At 39.6% G+C, this 24,038-nt stretch overlaps 1 long non-coding RNA gene across 3 annotated transcripts in view; it reads left to right on the top strand.

Moving 5' to 3' along the window:
- Positions 1 to 24,038, top strand: part of LOC135187133 (uncharacterized) — a 268,750-nt gene that overhangs the window by 178,162 nt on the left and 66,550 nt on the right. For 2 of the 3 annotated variants that reach the window (XR_010307205.1, XR_010307203.1), the window contains exon 3: positions 11,255 to 11,406. The exons of the other annotated variant lie outside the window; for it this stretch is intronic. This is a non-coding gene — a long non-coding RNA (uncharacterized LOC135187133). The remainder of the gene's footprint in view (positions 1 to 11,254; positions 11,407 to 24,038) is intronic. 3 annotated transcript variants of the gene reach the window in all.

Raw genomic sequence — 24,038 nt, 5'->3', positions numbered from 1 at the left:
GTAATAGTCATAAATCATCTGTAGCAAATAGACTGGAAAAATAGATGGCTTGATCATATGTGTGTTAAACTGTTTTGTGACAGTTCATAGCAAATTATTTTATGCCCCAAATAAAACTACAGTATTGTGCACAGTAGTAAAAATAGTGTGATAAATCTTCTTAAGAAGCTGTTGCCAGGAAGTTTGCCTTGCCTTGCAGGGTAACATGTGGATTCCACCAGAGGAGTCCAGTAATCTGTGCAAAAACTACAACTTGTGGAAACATCATTCACATCCTGTTTACCCTGCAAATATCTCCTCATCTGTGAGCTGTGGTAGCACAGCTCAGAACACCTTGCTGACTGGAACCCCCCACCCTGCATAAAACATAATAAACAGAGTTAGCAGTGGTGAGATTTGGTACAAAATAAGGAGCTTTAATTAATTTTAAATGGTGCTTTTCAGAGTGTCAAAAGCTCAGCCCACTGAAGTGGAAAAGGGGGTTAGAGTGGCTAGAGCCTGGCAACACAGCTAATCTAGGCACTCCTGAGCAAGCTCATTTCAAATGCTTACATCAGTATATCGGCATTTTGAGGTAGAGCTGCCCGGGAACAGCCAAGGGAACAAGTCACATTACAGAGAGACCTGCTACTGCAGAGCTGCGAAGTTAAGGGTCTGTGGCAGCTTCTGTGACAAGAGTGCATTGTCACTGCACTGAGCCCAAGTTGCTGGGATGGTGCACACAGTTGTTTGCACTTTCGGCATTTGGAAGTAACCCAGACAAGCTGGGCGATTGATGCTTGCTGCGCACAAAACCCTCCGAGATAGAGGCTGTAGAAAGGTGGATTAGATACAACGCTGTGGACAACACTTAAATTCATTGTAAATCAGGTCAGCCCCACTGCAGCAAACAGTTGCTTTGCTGGCCCAGGGCATTTAGATAGCATTTTGGAAATTGGTGGTTACAGATTAATTCTGAGAGGGACTGCATCCATACAAGTATTCAGTTATTAATATATCAGTGCTTAAAGAGAAATGTGTTTTGAGGTTTGAGTTTCTTTTGATTATTTAAAAGACAAACTAATTTAAAAACAAACTTATTCTATAAAGAATTTATTCTTCTGTAGGTTGCTCTGAGATTTGTTTTCTAAGAGTTAATAGTCATAAACACAAATAGCATTAAGTAAGCTATGAAATATTTTAAGGGGTTTTTGTTTGTATTTTGTAGCATCACTGTAACAGTAGCCAAGATCTGCTTCTCTACCTGGTCTTGTTTCTCTTTCTCAACTCCCATTGACTTCTACCACAGCACACATGGTGAATCAGTGCTTAATATAAATTAGACCAAAAAAGAATCTAGATCATGTGCCTGGTGCTGAAATGGGTGTGCAAGACTTCAGGTAAAATACCCCTACCCCTCTCAGACTTATAAGGCCTCTGATAATGCCTGTTAAAATTAAGCTGGCACTTCATAGTAAGTTCTTATTTATTCATTAATTGGGAAAAAGAAAACCTCAGTTCTATTTGCTGAGTGCCAGTCAGATGACCCACAGACAAGAGAAACTTGCAAAGTTTTAATAAGCTCGATAATTCCTTTATATAAACATAATTGCTCATCTCAGCCACTGGAGTATAGCTTCAAACTCCTGTCTTCCCAACTTCTGCACAAAGTGACTTTCCACAGTTTTCAGTTGTGACCTCAGCTATATACATGTCCCATTATGTATTTCAAGTTCAATGTGTTGAAGAGGCTTAATGTTTTGGTCTTGTTTCTACAAAGCACATAAGCCTAAAAAGGGACTACTTACATTCCTAACAAGTCTAGACCTTGGTGCTACACTGAGCGGATCCTCCATTTGTACTCTGCTTTGTGAGGTATGAAGCTCTGTTTTTAAGTTTGCCCTGAACATCTGCGTTGTTGCAGCACTTAACCATTTGGATCCAGACATTCTCATGAGCTCTAGAGCTGCTTTTCATGTATCTCACTAAACTAACCCCCCCCAAAACCTCAGAATTTCCATAAGAGGGCAATTCATCATTTCACTGACAAGGATGTTCCTCAGTGTGTATCTCCTACGTGGATCAAGCTGAATCTGGGCAATCCTTTTGAAACTGTCACAGCAGCTTCCAAAGTCCTACCAATGAATGTAGTTAGGAGGATCCCCAGCCTAGCTTCTCCACTAGCCCTGTGCCCTGCCTTGACCAAATCGTGCATTGTATACTCTATGCAGCTGAGTCTGCTGAACACTGACCTGGGGGCACCTACATAATGCCTTACTCTTATTTTGCCGCCTCATTTTGCAGTTGAAGCACTTGTTCTCCCAGTCACAGAAAGTATACAGGAACCCCCTCTCTTTTATCTGTAGCAATCTCTGCTCATTTAAGGATTTTGTCTGGTTGATGCATTGCTAGCCTCTCTGTGACTCTACACACTGTGTGAGAGATGACAGCAAATTGGCTTATGTGTAATTAAAAGTGTTACCCTGGCATACATTCTTTTCTATTTATCTCTTCCAGATTAAATGTTTTCCCAAATAATAGACAGAAAGACTAAGATTTGGTTTTAATCAAATTGGTTAAAAATTTTGGTTTTAACCAAAAGATGTGAAGGGGACCAGATATTTAATGAGATGAATTTTGGTGTAAAGGATAAATGTTCCTGATAAATACGTTAACTCAAGTTTTTTGTTTATCATGCAAATTTAACAGACAAGATATCTTTAGAGTCATAGAATCAACCAGGTTGGAAGAGACCTCCAAGTTCAACCAGTCCAACCTATCCCCCAGCCCTATCCAGTCAACTAGACCATGGCACCAAGTGCCTCATCCAGTCTCTTTTTGAAGACTTCCAGGGACAGCACCTCCACCACCTCCCTGGACAGCCCATTCCAATGCCAATCACTCTCTCTGGCAAGAACTTCCTCCTAACATCCAGCCTATACTTTCCCCGGCACAACTTGAGACTGTGTCCCCTTGTTCTGTTGCTGGTTGCCTGGAAGAAGAGACCACCCCCCCACCTGACTACAGCCTTCTTTCAGGTAGTTGTAGACAGCAATGAGGTCTCCCCTGAGCCTCCTCTTCTCCAGGCTAAACAACCCCAGTTCTCTCAGCCTCTCCTCATAGGATTTGTGTTCCAGGCCTTTTAGTGGGAAAACTCATCTCTTTGTGAATGTATTCTGGTGTTGTACCATAGCTTGTCTTCCTTTTGGGCCTACTTCTGATCATGTCAGAGGAAACGTCATTGACTTAGTCTACCTCTTTGAGGAGGTCAAGACTAGGCTGGTATTAAATACATCTAATCTCTGTTCTAGACCCATACTACAAGAAATAGACCACTGTTACAGTTCCTCTGACTGAAAGTCACTGCTGTGAAGACGTAACAGGAATTAGATACAAACCCACTCTTGAATGAAATCTGCTCTGAGTAGCCACTGCGTAGAATATGCATTAGCATTCATTTACATAGAGTAGTCACTAGGAATTATAGGGAGCTTTGGAAATATTTTGCTTGCATGAAAACTTGCTGGATAGAAAGTATCTGCAGACCTATTGGAGCAATTCAGCATTTACTGGTAGCAAACATTGCCTCCCACCTTCTTTTCCATAGCTATCCTCTGTTTCTGTAATGTACCTAATATAATGACATTAAAAGGAAAACAATGCTTTTCTGTGTGTTTGCCCTCTATTGGGAAGGTTTTGACTAGAAGCACGTTTTGGTCTTTGAATAAGTGTCAGAGAAAGAGACAATCCCATGGTTAAAACATAGGACTGGAGACTGAGCAGCCAGGGGCCTGCTACTGGCAAGGCTCTGGCACAAATCTGGGATAAGTGATTTTCTCTGTCTATGACAAATACTTGCAATCAACCCAAAACTTGTTAAACATGTTTACAGATTTTCTATGCATTAAAAGGTTATTTTATTTTGGCAACTTTTCAGAAAGGAGCAGAGGCAGTAAGGAGGCTTCCTGTGTATTTGCAAATTAATTCAAAACTTTCCTAGGCACTCCAAACTAGTAGCAACTGACAGTAAGGAAGCGATGCTTTTTCTGTGAGATTTCTATTACAGTTAGGTTGTGCTTAAAATATACATGCATTATTTAGGGCAGAACTTCAAGTTTTTGCCAAGGTAAGATATTTTCCTTTCTGAGTCTAGAAGATGAAAGTGAAGGTGGGAGAGTGAAGGACAGGAAATTAAAATGTCCTTTATCCTTGGTATTAGTTTCTTTTCCAATTTTATGCAGTGATTTGACTTGCTATTTATTATCCAGAGTAGCTTGTTCTGCATCGGGGCAGCCACTGCACTATTCCACTCAGATAATTGAGATAATTAAGCCACAGTGAGATAATTTTATCTTCATTTTAATTCTGTGCTTCACTCACAGATCTTAATTTAACAACACATGCAGATGAAAGATTTCTGATTCGAGATATCTGCAGTAACATAAGGAATAGGAACCATTTCAGGACTTACTTTTCATCTGCTTGCATAACACAGGTGTTCTGCTAAAGGTTGGCAATAGCATAGCTCATGCTCGGGAGCACTATGCTCTAGATATGAAAGTCCCTCAATGGTCTAAACTAAGAGTTTAAACTCTGGTCAAGGAGGCAGCTGGTTCTGTCACAGATGCTCTTGCTCCACGAGGGTGACAAAATCGTACTGAGTTGATGTGGGTAACTGTTTTTTGCATTTTGATGTGATGTGAATGCAATTGATTTGTGAGTGTGTTGCTTTTGGTAGCGTTTTGACAAACAATTGTGTTCAAAGTGGGTGAAAGAAAAGTGAAGAAGAAAAGTGGGGGTGTTCAGACAGTGGCACATGAGCTTCTCTGAATGTTTTGTAATTTCAATCTATGTGTTAAATATAAGTGTGACAATTTAATGCTCTAGTGCAAGTCTTATGCAATAGAATGTATTTTGCCATAAACTGAATGGACAATTTTGTCACTATGAGAAATTTTTGCTAAAAATAAATCCATTTTGTAACTAAATGCATTTATTTAGAAACAAGGGACGTCTGTCTGATTGGGAGGGAGTGGGTGTTTTGAGAAAGAGGTGGCTTGTGAGTCAGAACTCCTTAGATCTATTCTTGGTTCTGCTTCTGATTCATTAGTGGTTGGATCCCAAATCAGTGGAAATTGGGTCAAACTTTCTGTGACCTAAACCAAATCACATTGAAGTCAAAGTCACGTTTTAGCTAAAGAGTTTTTAGACTTACCTCCCTTACTAAAATAATACAAGGATTCTGATGGGAGAATTCTGATGTGCTACTTTTTCAGTCCCTTACCTTTGGATGCCTGATGATGGGCATGGTCTTTCCCTCTGGTAGTTGGTCAGTTTTATTTCCTATCATTCAGCCAACACAGAATTTTTTTTTCTAAAATGCTGAGCTCTAAATATACCATGAATAGCAATACATGCTTAAATATAGAGACTGTGCCCAGAACTACTTTTTTCTTTCCTTTTTTGAGGGGACAACCCTGAAGCTGATGATGTCTGCTTTGATACTAAAATTCTGACTACATTTTTGTTAAAGGTAAAAGAAATAATTATCTTTTTTACTGCCTAAGAGGCTTTTTAGACAACTCAAAGATTCCATAGACAGTGACTGTAAGTAGTAATTCTGTATACTCATTCAGTCTCTTGGCCAGTTTGGTGTGGCTGTCTTTCATTTAGGATCATAGGGAAGAGAAGAGCTTGCCTAGGCTATCAGATTCAGTGCCCAGTGTTCACTGAAAACCATACAATTAAATAACAGAAAAGAAAAATCCAAACTCTAATATCACAGTTCCAAATATGCTTTCCACACCAAACTTTTGACCTATAGTGACAATCCAAAGGCAAAACAATAGTGTGATACAGCAAAAGAACAGCAGCAAAAAATGTAAGTGGTGTTAGTGTCTTAGCTCCTTGGAATAGGAGAGAAGAAAGCTTTCAGGCAAAGCACTTATTTGACAAATTTACCTTTTTGGGGTGCTCTGCCCAGAGCTGGAGCGGTGTGCGATAGCTACAGGGCAATCTTATTTTGCAGAGTGCACCAACAGCCTGCCTTCTAGCAGCAAAGTAGTATTGAACGTTTACTTTTCTTTCTTGAAAGTGATTCCAGTGGGTAGAAGAGGGTAATTTAATGTGGTGTACATCCCATTACTGCAGATGGGATTTTGTGTGTGTGTATTTCAATTTAGACTCAACAATATGGGAGCAATTCTCAAAGGGCACCATGTTCTTGTTGCATGTATAGTATAATGCTACTAAACATTAGAATAACTGAATCAATAGAATGTATAAATAGATATCTCCTTTACCCATCTGCACAGCTACAATGTGTTTAATGTATTAATTAAAACTTTCAGCAAGAAGAAAAATGAAGCTTGAACACTAATCTGAAAACATCCTTTTTTAACTTGTCAGGAGTGTACTGTACAAAGCAGCTTCCTTAACAACTTAATAAGTAAGTGAGAAACGTTGCAGCAGGTAGTGGATCTTCAATGATAACAGCTATTGCAAATGATTGATTTAAAAAGAAGTTTAAAAAAACTACTTATTTGAAATCTGTTAACTTGTGAAGGCTTAGTTGTTGATGAGTAAGGATCTGGTACCCACTCTGGATTAAGGGAGGGAGAGAGGTTAGAAGTTCTGCTTTTAGCTCTATCAAAAAATCAGATCTCTGTTCTTCCAAAAGGGAAATTTGCAGATAGTAATGGCTACTATGTTCCTGTGAGCATACATTTCATAAGCTGCATTTGAGCTACATTTAGTTAGAGTGAGAGTAGTTTAAATGTATTTTGAAGTGTTTCAATGTGCTGACAATGGTTTAATTGCATTCCCAAGAAATGCTAAGCAGTAGGCAAAATTCTCATTCCTAGCAGTGTGAAAATGAGGTCACTTCTCTGATACTGTTGTTATTGAGGTAACTGAGTGGAATTTGTCTCAGCATAAATCTGCAAAACTCCTGCACCAGAACTTACTTTCTGTCTTGTAGGAGTTAGTATTCAGAGATGATAGCTCGCATCAGCAGAATTGTCTGCCAAGAATTACACTCTTTGTTTCATATGTCTACAGTTGCTTGGAAAATTAATTTGACACACAGAATAGAAATGCATTACTAGCTTTTGAGACTTTTCTGTGTGGCTGCAGAGCTCTAGGAACATATACTCTGCATTTCTGAGCTGCCTCTTTTTTTTATCTTTGGGTTTTTTTTTTTCTTATTCTCAGTAGATTTTCTAATGTGACTATTTTAAATTGTAAGTCCCCTTTCTGGAACTGAATTTCTGCTCATCTGAGAACCTCAAATGAGGATGCATCAAGTAATGAATGGCATAGTATAGTGTTGTAACAGGTAGTGTGAAACATGTAAGGTGTGAGGTAACCGTAATGTTATTAGGCTTGGCTGTGGCAGACACAGCTCTGTATGCCATGGAGGACAGGAAAGCCAAGAATAGTGTGAATAAGAATGAAGTGCTTCTACTGATGTGGTGCAGAGAAGGTTATGCTCAGTAGTCTGCTCTGCTGTTCAGCCTGGATTGCAGAATGATGATCCTTTGTGAGATAATAATTTGAAAGGTCCTCCATATGTTGTAGTGAGAGGACATTACTGTCAAGCAGGTGATCAGCTGAGGACAGAGGAAGAGAGGAAAATCACAGTGAAATCCCACTGCACCATCCCACTGTAAACTAACATGATTCCATCTTGTCATTATACTATTTTCTCTTATTTCACCATGTGATACTCAAACGGTACTGCACGTGAAGTGGTCATTGTCTGGACAGTTCATGCCAAATACATTCTTATACTAAGCTGTGATGGCTCAGTATTTCTCTTCAGGGATAATTGAGACTGACAGGTCTTGATATATACAGGGGAACTGCATGTTCCTCCTTGCAATGTGGAAGCTTTATGAAAAATCAGGAAATCTCAAACCCAAAATCTCTAAACAGAAGGAAGTACCAATTGCCTGGGTGTTTTTGAACAATTCATGTTTTCTTCAAACACAAGGGCTACGAACTGCTTGAAAAAAATAATGAGCTAAATTTCTCCTGAAACTAAATAACTTGATTTTTGAGGACCTCTAAGTAACACAAGATTGCAATCAGTACAAGAGATGAAGTACTGTATAGGCTAACAAGGTTTGATCTGCTCCTGTTGTTGATGCATTGCCATTAACTTTAGTGAGATTGTCCTTGGTGCTGGTAGACATTTAGGTAGTAGTTTATGACAAATAGCTATGAATTTTCATATCCATCAACAGCCTGTAAAGGGAATTATCTGAAATCCATGCAAAAAACCAAGCAGGACATTGCATTTAAACTGCTTCTAGAGTGCTCATATTAAACTTTTAGTAAGTTATTCAGCTAATTGTATTTTCCTCAGTGGAAATCTTTGGCAATGATTTGTGTTATGTATTAAATACATACCTGGCATTGTTTCTTCTTTCCCCCTCTGACTTGCATTATTTTAGTGTGATAATTTTTTAGTTGCAGAAATAATTCTGCATTTTGTTCATAGAACTCATTAACAAACATTTGTTACGGGTAACAACATTTCTTTTTTTGCCACAGCACATTAAATATTCAGGACTAAACCTTAAGCTGATGTAAGCTGATCTGACTTCCACTGAAGTCAGGCCTTTAACTGTGAAGCCCTCCAGTCTTAGCCAAAAGAAGAATAAGAAAGTCTATGTATCCCTTGTACACATCTTATTGACCAGACCTGTAACTGCACCAGAAAAGAGAGTCTTTGAAAAATTCTTTTGTCTGGGCTACAACAGCTTATGAAAAATGTATTTATGGCTATGCTATACTTTGTAGGGCGACTTTGGGTATATGTCTGGGGGAGAGTGCAGAGCTAAGCAAAAGCATTCATTTTAAAAGAGTACTTTAATTAAAACTAAGCAAACTAAAGTGGAAAATTATTTACCCAAACAAACTTTGTATCCTATAAAGATGTGGGTACATAAAGCACACAAGCCCGTTGCTTATTAGATTATTTCAGGCCTTCACAAGCTGTTTGCTTACTCCAATAGCAACTTGTTGATAATAGGAAGCCCTTTGTAAGAAATGGCCTGAAAAACAATGGAAAGCGTCAGATTTAGTAAAGTGTCTAAGGAAAGTCTTAAAATGACACCCACGCTACGAAGGGAAGACCAAATTTGCTTTTTCTGAAGGGAATTTGTGTTTGTCAGGAAGGGCTCCTGGCGGCTTTGTTTCCAGGCCTTGATGTGTGACCAGGAGCCTTCAGGCCTCCCGTCACCCCTGGCCTTGTTCTGCCACTGCGCTGCCCACCCATACCGACACCGCAGGGGGAAGGGTTTCAGAGGAGCCAGAATCAAAAGCGGAGGGAGGAAAAAAAGTGCTTTTCAGGGTCTGATGTGTGGGAATCAAATGAGAGGCCTAGCTCAAATCCGGTCGCCAGGCAACCATAGTGATATGCTGAGGGAATATCATTAAACTTGGAAACTAAGCAGTCGCTCTGAATTAGCAAACCTGACCGCCGTGTGGATGATGCGCCAGAGCCACCTCAAGCCCTCAGCTCCGTTTCTGCACGTAGAGGGGGGAAAAAGCAGCTGATTTGTGGAGTTTTTCATAAAAAAGACAATGGCTGTCCAGACATGGAGTTGGTGGTGAAATATGGTAACTGCCAGGCTTGCAGCTGGCCCTCTGACACAAGATTAATAAGTTGCCGTTTCCTAGCCGACCACAAGCTAATGGGAACTATCCAGCATGTTTCCATGAATTGTGGGTAGCAGCCTTCCCGCAAGCTGGCCTACTTTACTGCTCTGCTTTTTGCACATCGCACAAAGTGCAGTAAACATCTGTGGCTGCAGTGAGGGCAGAGGAGATGGTGTCCGGCAGCCACCACCTGAGCTGGCCTAGCCTGTCCCTGCGCACAAAACCTCAGGCTGCTTTTAAGCCACGGCAGCATCCACTGGGGTGGTGGCCATGGCCATGGGTTAAGCACTTCTGAAAGTTTTGCTGCAACTGGAGCGAGGAGGGGGCGGTGGGGGACTGGGTTCGGAAATGACAATGTGAAAAGGGAGCGGGAGCAAAACTACTGAATTAGGTTTAGGCTGTGCTGAATATTATCATTGACATGAACAAGCACGGCTTATCTGCTCTTTCCTTCTTGAAAGGTTGAATGAAATTGAATTGCCAACCTCTGTATTTTACCACCATTTGGCTGAAATGGCTCAGAGACATACATGATCGCTTAAAAGGAAGCTAGGTTGACTCAAACTGCAAAGCATATGTATGCGTTTCTGACAGCAACATCTCAAACACAGTGTGACATGGCATAACATTTAGAGGTAATTTGATTACAGACACTGTGTAATGCAAATTAGCCTTTCCCAAACATGTTAATTTTTCATTACAATAGCTCACCAGCACAGTCGAGTTTGGTTTATTTTAAGGTATCTTCAAGCTACGTTTTCTATTATATGAAAGCATTGTAATATAATTGTGTGCATTTGCCCACAGATTCTTAAGAGCTAAAAGATCAGTGAATCCTCTGGTTTCTGTCTTACTAGGTTTAATTTTAAATGATGATGTGATGGAAATCTTTCTTTATATTGCATAGACATTAGAAGAGAATAATCTGAATGTTTCTTCAGACATAGAGATTTGGAAAGAATAAGTTACACCTCAAATTCATAGATTATTCTGGGAAGGAAAAAGAAGTGGATACGTTTGTACATGTCTTTAAACTTCTCTGTGGTCAGTTCATTTAGGGCCACAAGCTGCTGGGTTACAATTACTTTTAGATATTAATTTTGTTGGTATTTAGATAGGACCTGTCAGAGTAATTTTGAATGTGAAAGTACAAGATTTGTGCTTTCTGTTTCTGGATTTTCTTCTCTCCTTCTATGCACTGTTGGTGAAATGTTTTTTTTTTTTTTCTTTCTTGTCTCAGTTTCCCCAGTTTTACACAGTATGTTCAGATTAACAAATGAGAAAGATCACGAAGAAGATAAATTTGAATGATAAATGTCAGCCTGGGGAGAATATTCTTAAATTTTGAGCTTCTGTTTTTAGAAATTGCTTTGTGGAGCAATATTATTCTGATGATTCAGAGCTAATGAAACTTTAAGTACTGACAGAGTCCTGCTGATAGGATTTATCTCCCAAGCTAGAGCACAGCGTAGCCCCTCACATCCAATGTCTGTCAGATACCAACCAAAAGACAGCATTGGCAGGTGGTTGCTATCAATGTGCTATATAATTGGCACTGGAGATCAGTCTGATTTGAGGCAGCATTAAAGTGTCTTCCTTCCTGAAATAGGAGAAACTGATGAGAAGTGGAGAGATGGTCTGGCACAGCTAGCTGAAGTTTGATCAACCCTGTGAGCGCAGGCTGCAAACCCAGATTTGAAGTGAAGCAGAGCTGAGCGCAAGCAGGGAGAAGCCCAGATGATGAGAGAGAGCACCCTACAGGTGAGAGCACAGTCTGAATAAGCAGTAACTTGCCTTTGCTGAAAAGGCAAAGTTTGGGAGAGAAGTGATATCTTGTCTTGCATCTGCTATAGCTGGAAAAAAATTTCTATCAACTATCCATGATTATTTTTCTTCCAGTATATGTGCCAAAGACTCCTTTTTAACATGTGTAAAGATGTAAACTAAAAAAAATCCCTGAGTCAGTATAGAGAGGAACCCAAAAGATAAACACAATTGAAAGCTTATATATGGTAAACATTTCCTACACATCAACTGATCTACCACAGTCTTACACGCATGCTTTTAGCTCCTGAAAAATGTGAAGTAATTGATGCTGGCTTAGCCCTCTGCTCTGAGCGAAAGAAGAATTAGCTAATTCCAGTTACCTGAGCTGCAGGCTTAGAGCACATGCACAGACAGTTACCATGAATCAGAGGTCATGCAATAACCTCTTTGTATGTGAACATCCCAAGTTTATACAAACTGATCCCACCCACTCATAATGAGAGAGGACAAGTTGCCTTCAGCTCTGCAGCCACAGAAACATTAGTGCTGTTTGCTGCCTCTGAATCTTTTTGGGTCAGTATAGCTTCTGCTTTTTCTCTGGTTCTTCATATAATCTCCAGCACTTTCAGAGGACACACGTTTCTCTTTTGAGATTTACCTGTCCTGGAGTGAGGAGAGAAGCTTAACAACATAAGTCCCTTTTATTTATAAGAGCATTCCTCTGACAATCTCTGCCTGTCACAGACATGAAGATTAAATACAGGTCTGTTTTGTACACATTTCTCTAATACATCTTAGTGATTCTGGACCCTATGGATACTTATAAAATTTTTTTTTCAACAGCCTCAGTATTGTAGCTATTCATTCACTAATATCTTTCATATCTTTATGGCTACAGAAACATTTCTAATCTGACTATGACTATTTATGTTCGTTGGTCTGGATTATTTGTGACTACCAGACTTCAGGTGTTTTAATGTTGAAATATTGAAATCAAGTAAATGGATGTTAATTTGCAGTTACAGTTATAATACTTCATATTTGCTCTGCCATGCATCTACTTTCAAACAACAACAACAACAACAAAATGTTTTCCTGAACTGGGTTAGCATTGCTATGTGTTTCCTTCCAATCAAACTCCCATCTAAGCCTTATGGCTTGGTCCTGTAAGTTCTCATCATCCTTGATACAGTTGGCCATTGCAACAGCAGAAGTATTGCAGTATTTTCCACTGGCCACTGAAGTTTTTCTGGTTTCACTGGTTCCTGCAATCAACTGTAGGGCTCTTTTTATGCAAGAAAGGTGTCATCTGACTGACTATGGTCCACTGCAAGAAATGTCTTTCCTCAAATTGGGCTGAAAAGAAAACAGCCTTCAGGTGTGAAAGTTGAGCTGGCTGTGCAAAGGACCTCACTTATGAGTTTTCCAATTATCGTAGTGTTATCTCAGAGCCACTTCCTAGCCACATGGCAGCTACTTGCTGCTCAGCTTTAAAAATCAACAATCAGTTTGCATTTATGTCTGTCTGCTTGCTATATGGCAGAGGGAGAAGAAAGGGTGAGGTGCAGAGAGATCAGGGGTTCTTGATGTTAACGAGAAACCGATGTGATCTCCTGTGAGTGTTCTTCAATAAGTGATGAATGGGACATGTAAGCACAAGAGCACATCTTCTTGTTACCCATGTGTACCTTTCTTGGTGTCAGATGTCTGTATTACTACTCCTTCCATTGTTATCTGGGACTGTGATTGTGAACTGGATGTTCTTTATCTATTTAATAGTCTTATATAATTGAGTATCTGGAAAACTAGAGTAGCCTGGTCAAGAAACATCATTCTCATGTAATCCTGAGCCAGTGTGGCTCATTTAGAGGTTTGAATTTTGTTTCACGTAAAGAATCATAGCAGTGCTTTGGGTGCTGTTCTGAATCTGCAGGGGGGATAGACAGAGTGCTAGTTTAGGTACTGTATAAAATAGTGTGGACAAGATAAGATCTTTTTGATCAGGTGCTTTCTGATAGAAAGGAAGAATTAATTCCTTTTTATTAGTTCTGAAGGTTTCCTGCATGCAGTTTAGGACAACAATTGCAGAGTGGCTCAAGTCTCCTGCCTCTATGAATATTTACAGAGAGTCTTCTACACTAGGAAAGTCCACAACTGTTTAGGCTAGAGCTGCAAAGCTCTCCAGATGATCTTTGTCCATTTGAAGTATTTTGTTCAGATTTTGAAGTGCCGCATTAGAAAGTAACTGGTATTATTATTACTACTAGTACTACTAGTATTATTTGTTTGCTAAATCATTTATACAGCAAGTAAGATATGAATGTGTGTGTGTCATCCATAGGCCAGGTTCTGTCTTTGTCAAAAGTGTGCCTACAAAGCAAACTTTTGAGACAAAGAGAGAGGGTATTAGGCAAAAAAAGAGATCTTGAACTCACTGATTATTTTTTATCTATGCAGCACATGTTTTTAACAGCAATTTTAACACACACAGAGCCAGGTCAAGCAGATATCAAGAATGTGGTTCTGCTGAACTGTTCTGGGTTTCGTGAGCAATTTGTTGGACACCTGCTTAGGAGGAATACTACATGACCAGCTTGCCATTTTCCTACTGCAAGGGTTACAGCAAAAGTCTAATACCCTTTGCTCTTACTCTTCTTGTCCATCATTGCAGCATGCCTTGGGCTAGTAAGTTTGGTCTATAAGTAGATGTGATTTAACCCCTATGGTTCTTTTTATGCTTGGCTGTCAGTTGGTGGCAAAAGGCCAAACACTAACAGCCACAGAGGCTGAGCAGCTGGGTCTGCATGCATGACATCTTAAAAATTACTTACATACTGGCCCTTTCATTGCAGTTGATCTCTTCCTATTTGACTGCTATAGTTGTAGAACTGAGATGAACATCCTCAGGGAATAGCCAGGGCTGAGGTTTTCTCCTTTGCTGGAGGAAATATTTTAAGATTTTAACGTTTCAGTGGTCACCCTATACAGTAGTAAATGTTCTCTCTAATTCATGAATAGTCAAGAACTTCTTTAATTGTAATTATGAAAGTTTGAAAGGATTTCTTCTGGTTATAGTTCTCATCTATGATTTTTGTTTAATGCTAGACTCTTCTAACTCATCTGTGTCCTGAACAAGATGAGACTGGATTCTGTGTGTTGGATTCCTATAGACTATTATAAAAGAGAAGGGAGACAAATTGGCCTTTGATATAGAATTTAGCCATCAGTAACAAACAGGAGAGAGGACTGTCTGCTAACATATGAAAACTAAAAACGTTGCATGCAAAAATACAGTGAGTTTGCTGTAGAGTTGATAGAAATAGAATGAAATTTGAGGTAGTGAGGTTATGTGTGTGAAACTAACAAATGAAATAAGGTAGCCTGTGCAGTTTCCATATGCAAGAAAAGAAATCCCTTACGTTTCATTTTATTTTAGGCAAGCCAGTGGTTTTGCTGTCAGCACCACTTGTAGCAGTATAATGAAACTGAATAATTTTAAACAAACTCTCAAATACTCTTTACTTTGTGTTAGGATTATGCAACTGAGAGAGAATAGTAGCTTCTTAACAAAAAAAAAAAAAAAAACAAAGAAGAAATATGTGACATTTTGTCTGTCAGCAGTGATGAAGTGGAATACACAAGCTTATTTAAAATTATTATCGAGTTTTACTTCACAAAATGATATAATAATAATCATGAAGGAAAAAGAAATGGTTTGGAATGCAATGAACTCAAATCATCCACAGCAAGAACTCTTACAGAATCAGCAAGGAAGTATATATGTAAGCAGCCTGCGATGAATATCAGTGGATACCGAGTAATAATCCCACCAAGACCGGCAAGCATATGATGTTACTCATGTAAACTGGAAGGGATCAGGCTCTGTATAGTGATGTGTAGTCTTTTTCCAGTATTGAAGAATTAATCTGGCTAAATTTAAGTGCATGGCAAACTTTAAAAACCACTTAGTGCTGGGGCTTGTGCTGACCTACACGAGGGAAGAGCTTGGATAGCATTGAAGACCACTGGGGTCTATTTACATGTTCTCAAATCCTTAACTATGTGTTAAATCATATCTTCCAATTTTAAATATTATTGACTCAACAGACCAGACTGAAACCCATTTGAGACACATGGAAAGAACCTTAATGGTTTTGGAAAGCTTTGGCTGAGTTTCAGAATTAATTTAGTTTTGGAAAAACTTTTTGTGCGAAAGTTGCCAGGCAAAGGGACAATGGGATTGGATGCATTGATTGGTACCAGTTCTGGTTTTATCTTTGGGGCATTTAGATTGGAATTTGTATTGCTCTGAAACATAACAGTAGAGGTTTTTCTGAGATACAAGTGCAGCTGACATTCAGTGTTTTTTCTCTCTACACAGACTTTATAATTTATTTCACTACTGCTGATGTTGAGGGACATGCAATCTCAGAGAGACATTCCTTCAGTTAGGTAGATAGATATTGTTGAGGCTGAACTAGGAGTTCTACTTGCCCTTGTCCTCATGGGATGCTTCCAAAGTGATACAAACAAACCTGTTGTTATTCTTGGTTTCGCTACCTGTGGAATTCAGTATCAAGCTGGGAGAGATCCATTTTCATCTAAATCTACAGGTAAACTATGATGCTACTTAGGTGAACTTTGCAAAACGGTGTGAATAGAACCAGGGGCTGCCAAAACTCCTCCCCACTTCAATCTCTACAGATAAAGAAAACACCAAGGACAGGTGCTTAATATTGAGTAGATAAATTTGTTTGTATTGGAATTACATTACTGTGCGCTCATGCAACTTTCCCAAAAGAGAGACATTTTCCTCCTTGTGTTGTGTTTAAGTATTTTCCAGTTAGTAATCTCATAATACTCTTGACAAAAGGAGATAATTTCATAGCAGAATAGCCACATGCTGGAGATATCATGTCTTACATGAGGACTGGTTCTTCATTAGTGCCGCAGTGGAATTCAGTATTGCTAACAAAGCAGAATGTGCCCACAATGTTAATATAGTGTGATCGGCCATAGGATGAGGGAATAATCCATAGGCTTGCACTGACAAGGCTTTGAGGGAGCTTTGCTCACCCTTTTAAAGGAAGACAGGGCTGTTGTTTTGGGGTTCGATCCTGGCCCTTCTGAAGACATGAGGATTATATTGTCTCTTTGAGGTGTGTAACAATGAGAGCACTGCCTCTTCCTGACAGGCCCTGTGCTATGCCTCTGTTAGAAAACAGAGCTCAGAGGTCTACCAAAAAGCCCACTGTGCCTGGAAATATCAGACAATGAAAAACTGAATTAATAGAACCTGGCACAGTTTTACTGTAGCAGCATGTTTTCCTTGCTTAAATATATTTTTCCTTTTCTTATTAACAGATTACTTGGTGCTCTTTACAGAAACAGAAAAGTTGCAAAACAAAACCAAAAATCCCAAAGATATTGGGTTAAGGATTTCCCCTCCTCCCCCCTTTAATTCTGTGTTTAACAAAACCCATGATTCTACATGAAACATCAGACAGTCTGAAGCGCTGCTGGCAGAGTTAAGAAAATGGTTGTCTGACAAAAGAAGGCAGGTTGTCTTTGACTCTCTATTTGAACAGGCAGACCTGCTTGCAAGCCCAAACTCAAATTCTTGTCTGAATTTTGGGAGTGTTTGGATTCTACTTTATGGGATGATCTTGAATCGATGCATGAATTGGTAATTAAATTTGTACCTACATCTGTCTTTCCAGATAAGACTTGGGTTGCTTGAAGCTAGAGTTTTCACCTTGGATTGCAAAGTATCTATATAAATGATTGAGTTTCATATTCCAGGAATATATTTGCCCCAGATGAATGCTTAGTTGCATTCAGCTTGTGAGCTTGTGACCTCCATTTTGAGATGCAGGCCCAGGCAAAGGGAGTTACTCAGTTTTCAATGCTCAGCAGGTACTGTCTCAAGTGAAACTCCAAGCCCTCTGACATCTAGTGATGTTTTGCTGTTGACTTCAGTCTAGCTAGTTTCTTCCCTGTCTCACAGTCTTGTACTGCTCAAACTGCTGCTTAGCTGGAAAGGGAGGAGGCAAAGGCTCCCTTTCATGTTTTGGATTCTGTGTGTTTCTAAGGTGTGTTCTCAGCCTGGATTAAGTGAATTATGAACTGTTGTACGATGTGGAATGTCTGTAGCACCATGTATGGAGGATCTGTCCTCAAATATCCTCCTTTCCACATCCAGCAACCCCCTGCAAACAGAGTCTGGAAGCCAAGCAACATCCACGAGTCAGGGAATCTTGTAGCAATAGCAGTAGTAGAGGAATTATGGTAAGCCCTTTAACTAGCTGCAGTGAACATTTTATATTCCTAAATCTGCCATAATGCAAAATAATCTGTTTATATTAGGAAAGACATTGCATTCTGCTCACTCGTTGCTTACCAGGCTTGTCTGCACAGGGCTAGGTTTCCATAACCCAGAATAGGATAACATTCAATTACCAAAACCTTGGGACACAACTTGTTTTTTAAATATCACCCTAGATGCACTTTCTTCTTAGCCAAGAGATTTGTTATTGCTCCTATAACGAAGAGTCATGGTGAGATATTATGGGGCTTGGTGCTCATCCTACGGGTCACAGGATCCCCTCTCAGCTGCTGGACTCTCTCCCCAATTAACACATCTGGCCTTGAAGCTGTTTTCCTGAGCAGCACTTGGTAGAGTTCAGACATTCTGGCCCCGTAGACAACCCCCTAACCCTGCTTTGCTGCCGTTTTGTCTACAGCTGATAAGCAACTTTTGTTGATGTCCGTTGCTATCTGACATAGGAGGTCTCCTAGTCACAAACACCTCTGCTGTTCTCCCAGCCCTGTTTAGATGAGATCATTTTAGTAATCTACTCTTCTATCTGATGGATAGAATCCAGGACAGCAGGACAGTTTTAATACTTTCAATAGATGTATGTTTAAGTTAAATTTAGCAATATTGTTTCATTAATGAAGTACTTGCATAGTTCTAAGCACAGTGCAGGAATTTGCCGGGGCTCTACAATCATGGGCTTGCCTCTAACTGCAATTATAAATTGTTGAATTCTTATCTGGTTAAAGGGAGTTGGATTGCACCCTAAATGAGATAACAAGTTTCAAGAGCTTTCAGAAATCAGATTTACATCAGCTGAAGGCTCAAGAAACTAGATATTAGTATGTAGCACATGGACTCATAAAAGCCCAGACCACTTCACTGGGGCTTTTTTTTTTCCTTATAATTTTGTAATATTACAAGTGTATTTCTTGCTGTCTCCCCTATGTAACAGGGTAATAAATGAATGAATGGTTTTAAGCTTGTGTCTAGCTCCATTGAAGGGTTAAATTTTTGTGCATTCTTAAGTTCTCTGTATGCGATTGCCATTCCAGAGCCCAATCCCGCATTCCTCAGCAGCCAAATTTCCCCTGGAATTCAGTGGGAAGTTTTCAGGTGCACAGCAATGGACTGCAAAGCGAAGAGTTTCTTAAGAAACAGGGGACCCACCATTTTCAAACTAAAAAGTTGTCACCTTTAAAGTGACCTCAGTGTTCTCTCTCAGCCAGAAGCATTGAAAGAAAGTCTTCATTTGTATTTATCCTCTAACACTTGAGTGGAACAAGCATTGCATACCCATCAAAGAAAACACTTTAAAAACAAACACCCTAAACATAAAATGTTTAAATCTTTTTGCATCTTTCTTTCAGTGAGGCATATTTATTTTAGTGCAGTTAGGCAGTTAGCACAGGTTGTTGCAAGTAACATCTGTTTGGGAGAAAAGCATATTTCCCTTATATTTCTCTCTGTTTTCTCTCTGTGATTCCCAGTTTCGGCTCTTCCCCTAACCTCATTTGGGCTGTATTCAGTACTGTGAGTAGTACTGAATACAAAGAAAGGAAGCAGCCCAAGTGTAAGTTTCCTTTGCCTTATGCCCCATATTATTCCTTATTTGTTGTGCTAATTCAGAAGTGTAATTCCCAAATACAGCCTCCTTGAATTGTTTTGCTGAGAACTGCTAACTTAGTGTGGACTATTTTTAATGAGCTCTACAGGCTAGAGGATCAGAACTTATGATGTAATGGCTCCACGTAGTAGCTGTTTAATACATGGCAGATTATAAAAGTCCCACTATTATTATATTTATTAAAAAAAAATCTATGATGCAATTAAAATTCGTTTCTCAAACCATAAAACAGTTGATCTCTTCAGAGAGTGTGCAAGTTAACCAACCAGGCCACTCTTGTCCTTTGTCCTTGGTGGCTTTTGGTGATGATGTGGCAGTGCCCTCTAGTGAAAAATCTCGACAAGTATTTCATAGAGCACAATGCAAGACTTTGTTCTAATTTCTGATGAGTCTTTCTTTCGGACTCTAATTTGGGACAAAATTGATTTATGTCTAAATATCTTCAAAGCTAGCAGCTCGTGAAGACATTACAGTAAAAAAAAAATACTACCTGTTTCCATACCTTTCAGAACCAGTGGGTGTCCTTTCACCTTTCAACTGCTGTGTTAACAAACCAGCCATGGGTAAGCATTTCAGAGAGGCAGAATTTTTATTTTTGCTCCTATGCATTACTTGTGCCAGCAGGGTTTTGCATGGTTGAAGCCTTACAAAGTCAGTAGTTGCAGGCTCCATCATTTCCCATGGAATGCAGTACTGAAGCTCTCATTAGACTTCCACAGGAGCAGGACTGGGTTCACTGAATAGTCATACAGAATTAAAAGATAAACAGACAGTCTGAAATGTTACTAAAACTTTTAGCTTACTCTGCTCAGGAAAGTGGAGCATCCAGAAACATTCAGAAAAGAAAAAAAAAAAAAAAGGGGGGGGGGGGGGGGGGGGGGGGGGGGGGAGAGATAAATATATATTAGCTATGCAAAATGGCACAAAATATGTACACCTTTGTTGCTGTCAAAAATTATTTTCTCTCTGTGTCCTCCTACAAGGATTTTATTGCCTCCTTGTGACCATAACAATAACATATTAGAATGCAACCAAACCGATGACCCACTGTGATCAGGCAGGGACTTGCTACAGTTTACCTACACTGTACAGGGCAGTTGTGCATTCTGTAGTACACGCTTTTAATAAGGGCATATTTCCCCCTTGTATTCTGCAGTAAAAGTCGATCTACCATTGTTAATCCTGTAGTTTGTGGTCAAAGTCCTCCTGCTGTTACTGTTACTTAAATTAGCAGTAAGAAGCCAATCTCAGAGCCAGATGTGCTTGGTGCTGTACAAAAATGAAAAAAAACCCTCTGAGGCAGAGACTATAAAGCCAGTGTCTCTCTGAATATTTTGTTTCTTTTAAATATCAAACTTCCTGTGCCATAAACAAACAAACAAAAAGAGTCCTGTTAACTAAAGAGATTAGATGCTGTATTTCTTCCGTGATGGGGAGGGGGGTGAAAGGGGAAGTGATGCTATTGACCTATATAAGTGCTATTCAAAGTGAGCAAAAGTTAGCCTAAGAAAAGCTGAAATGTTCTGCGTGATCCTCTTCACATGGAAAGGTCAGGAGGTGGGGAGAGAAAATCAGGAGAAAAAGATGTGATTAAAATGAGGTTTTATTTTTGTTTCAGGTTAGGGGAGTGGGAGCTGATTGAACATTTTAGACATGAGAGCAGAATGAGAGACGTATCCCTCAGTGCCAGGGTTATCCATGTAACCCAAAGACCCTTTTTATTTAAAAAGCTATTGCTTGTGATCTTTTCCAAAGAAGGAATCAATAAATGTCCACCAAAGTTGCTCTTTTGGTCAAAATGATAAATGAACATCGAAGCGCTATAAATTGGTAGCAACCAGCATAGTGATCCTGAAATTCAGTAAGAGCAAAGCAATGCTGATACCTTACAGGTTCTGCAGCTGCTGCTGGTGCTCTCAGAAATGACCCAAATATTTGATATGGAGTTTAAAAAGTTAATTGTTATTCATTGCCTTTTTTGTCTTCTGTCATTGGAAATAGATTAAAAATGACAAGTCCTCTGTTTCTCTCTCAGTGTCTGTAGTTAACATCTCCAGTAAGCCTTTGACAGAATCACCAATGTCTATACTATGCAGCATCTAGAGTCAGCCCAGTGGTACCTGCCTGCACTGGATGTTTTGGGAACACAGGAGGCTGGAGTGGGCACCACTATCCTCTGCTCAGGGGGGCACTGCTCGTACTCAGATTCTGAGTTAGGAATGGTCTCCCTGTACTACACAGAGTCTCTGCAAATCCAGCAAAGGCAGGGCAGGGCCCATCACTTTCCTGTGCACCACTACCCACTGTAGTAAAACACAAACTCTTTGCGTTTCTTGTGGGTTTCAACATCTTTAACTTCTGATAAGAACATGCTGAGTTTCATGCTGTAGATGTAACCCCCAAATTCGTATAAGTTGCTTTATTCCTGTACTCTTTCAACTTTTAAAAAAGTAATCTGAATTTCCGTCCAGACTTTCATTTAAAATAACTCTCTCATTCAAAACCTCACCTGTAACTTTATCCTAGTGGTAACTCTTACCTGCCATACTAGCCCTAGGCCCTTGTAGCACTTGACATCATCTTTTGGACAGGTTACAGGGCCTATTGAGGCAGTTGTTAGAAGCAGATTTACTCTGCAATGTGGAGCCAACCACAGAAGAAAATTAGTGCATTTATCTGTCAGCATTAGGCTAGATTATCAATCCAGTGCACTAGTCACAGGATCTGGTTTTTCTTTCTCTGGGGAAGTGAAACTGATACAGTGGCAGGCAGTAAAGGTGTCAATTATAAACAGGACATTAGCATGAGAAAGTAGACAAATGGCCAGGTTTAGGCAACTGTACTTTTTCAAGTTTAAATATAGACTTGAAAAGTAGAATTTTCTTCCTCAGAAACAGGCTTTTTAAAAAAAGAACATGAAAACATGTTCCTCCAAACGTGTTAGCTTTGTTTTCCATTCAAAGGAAATGGTTGGTTGTGAAAAGTAAAAGGGGGGATGGGAGAATGGGGACTGGGAGTGAGAGGAAAAACATCCTCTTTCCCTCTTTAAAAGAATAATTGTGATAGTGAATTTGAAGATTCTGCAAAGACCATAGAGTGTTGCCAACTTGTAAGGTTGGAGCAGGCAAGATCCGGTATGACACTGAGCAAATAAGCTACAGTAAATTATTTACTGTGAAAATTAGGTTCTTTTCCTGATCAGTCAGTCCATGAGCAGACTGGAACTTTTTCAATCCAGCCCAAGTCGCTGCTGAATAAATATGCTTCATGAAGTAGTAGCTCCATTATGCACTCATGCAGGTGCCAAACACTGTTGGTTGCATCTCAGTTCTTTGGGGTGGATTGTAAAGATTTTGTCCTGCAGAACAGCAGGCTGGCCTTGGTAATTGATGTGGTTTAGGGGTTTTTACCATACCTGTAAAGTATTCCATTATCATGCCAAATCAACCTATTGCTCTTCCCATTATCCACCCACATGTAAACATGCCTCATGAAAAAAACAGGACAGTTGCTCCCTGCAACTATATCGCGTATTTTATGGATAAGAACTGTGGGAGCTTGTGTTGTGTATAACAAACAATGAATAGTGATACTTTGTCCCCAAACCCCCTCTTGTCTCTAAAAAGTGTGCCCAATCCTTTAAGGGTTTTGGACTGTTGCATATAGGAAGCATTTTGGTTTACTTTTTTTTGTGAGGCCAGGTAGAGTGGCTGCTGACAAGTGCCACTAGTCATCAGAACTGCCAAAACCAAAAAGTTGCCTTGAGTCAGCTGGTGTCAGAGATTGGGATCAGTCCTTTGCCTAGGTGTGCTCTCTACTGCCTCCAGTGCTATGTTATAACCTCTAACCTCTCCTGAGTGCAAACAGATTTTTGTCTTAGGCAGCCCTCTCTCAGCAGGGTTTGTAAACAAGGCTGCTGTTTCCCCAAATATACTAAAAATAAATGAATCCCAAAGAAACTGGGAAAAAAATGAAGACAGACATTTCAGAGCATGATGCTGAGTGCCCAGCTCCCATGGAATTTCAAAGGGAACTGAAGTCTTTACTCCTTGCATCCTTCATTCTTATCTAATTTTTTGGGAAAACTAAAAATTGCCCATGTATTTCTATGTCCTTTACATTTATAAAGGCTTGATCTGATGATTGGTACAAAAATGTGAATCTCAAGAAATACCACTTAATCTCAGCAGGGATTATATATTGGGAAAGAGTTTTCCACTGCTGCTTTAAGTACTTATGGACTTTCTCATACAGAAATAGATCATCTCTTGTTTATTCTGGTTTAACATTTATCACACCCCACTACCTGAGTTCGATGTCTAAATTCACCTCCCATGAATAACTGCGACATCTAAACGTAGTACTTTGTTGTTAATAGAAAGCAGAAGCAAATTAATGTTTAAAATTTTGCTATAACTGTGGATGAAAAATCATTAATCCTTGTTTTGCTTTTTTCACTACTGGTACAAGTGGTCTAGTTAATGTTAGTCACATGCAACACAATGGCAGAGCCAGGCCTCAGCTTCTGCAGGACTCTGGAAAGATGTCTTCTCCTGAAGTGATGCATGAGAATATATTTTCATGTGCCATTTTCCTACCATACTGCTGGTGGCAGAGGACAGAACATAAATATCTTCGAGGGAGATGCTTACTCTGCACAAGGTAGCAGTGCTGTTGCACGTA

This window comes from Pogoniulus pusillus, chromosome 26 (assembly GCF_015220805.1).
Source record: "Pogoniulus pusillus isolate bPogPus1 chromosome 26, bPogPus1.pri, whole genome shotgun sequence".
NCBI classification, from domain to species: Eukaryota; Metazoa; Chordata; class Aves; order Piciformes; family Lybiidae; genus Pogoniulus; species Pogoniulus pusillus.
Note: the sequence above shows the minus strand (reverse complement) of the source record. Positions and strands in the feature narration are given on the sequence as shown.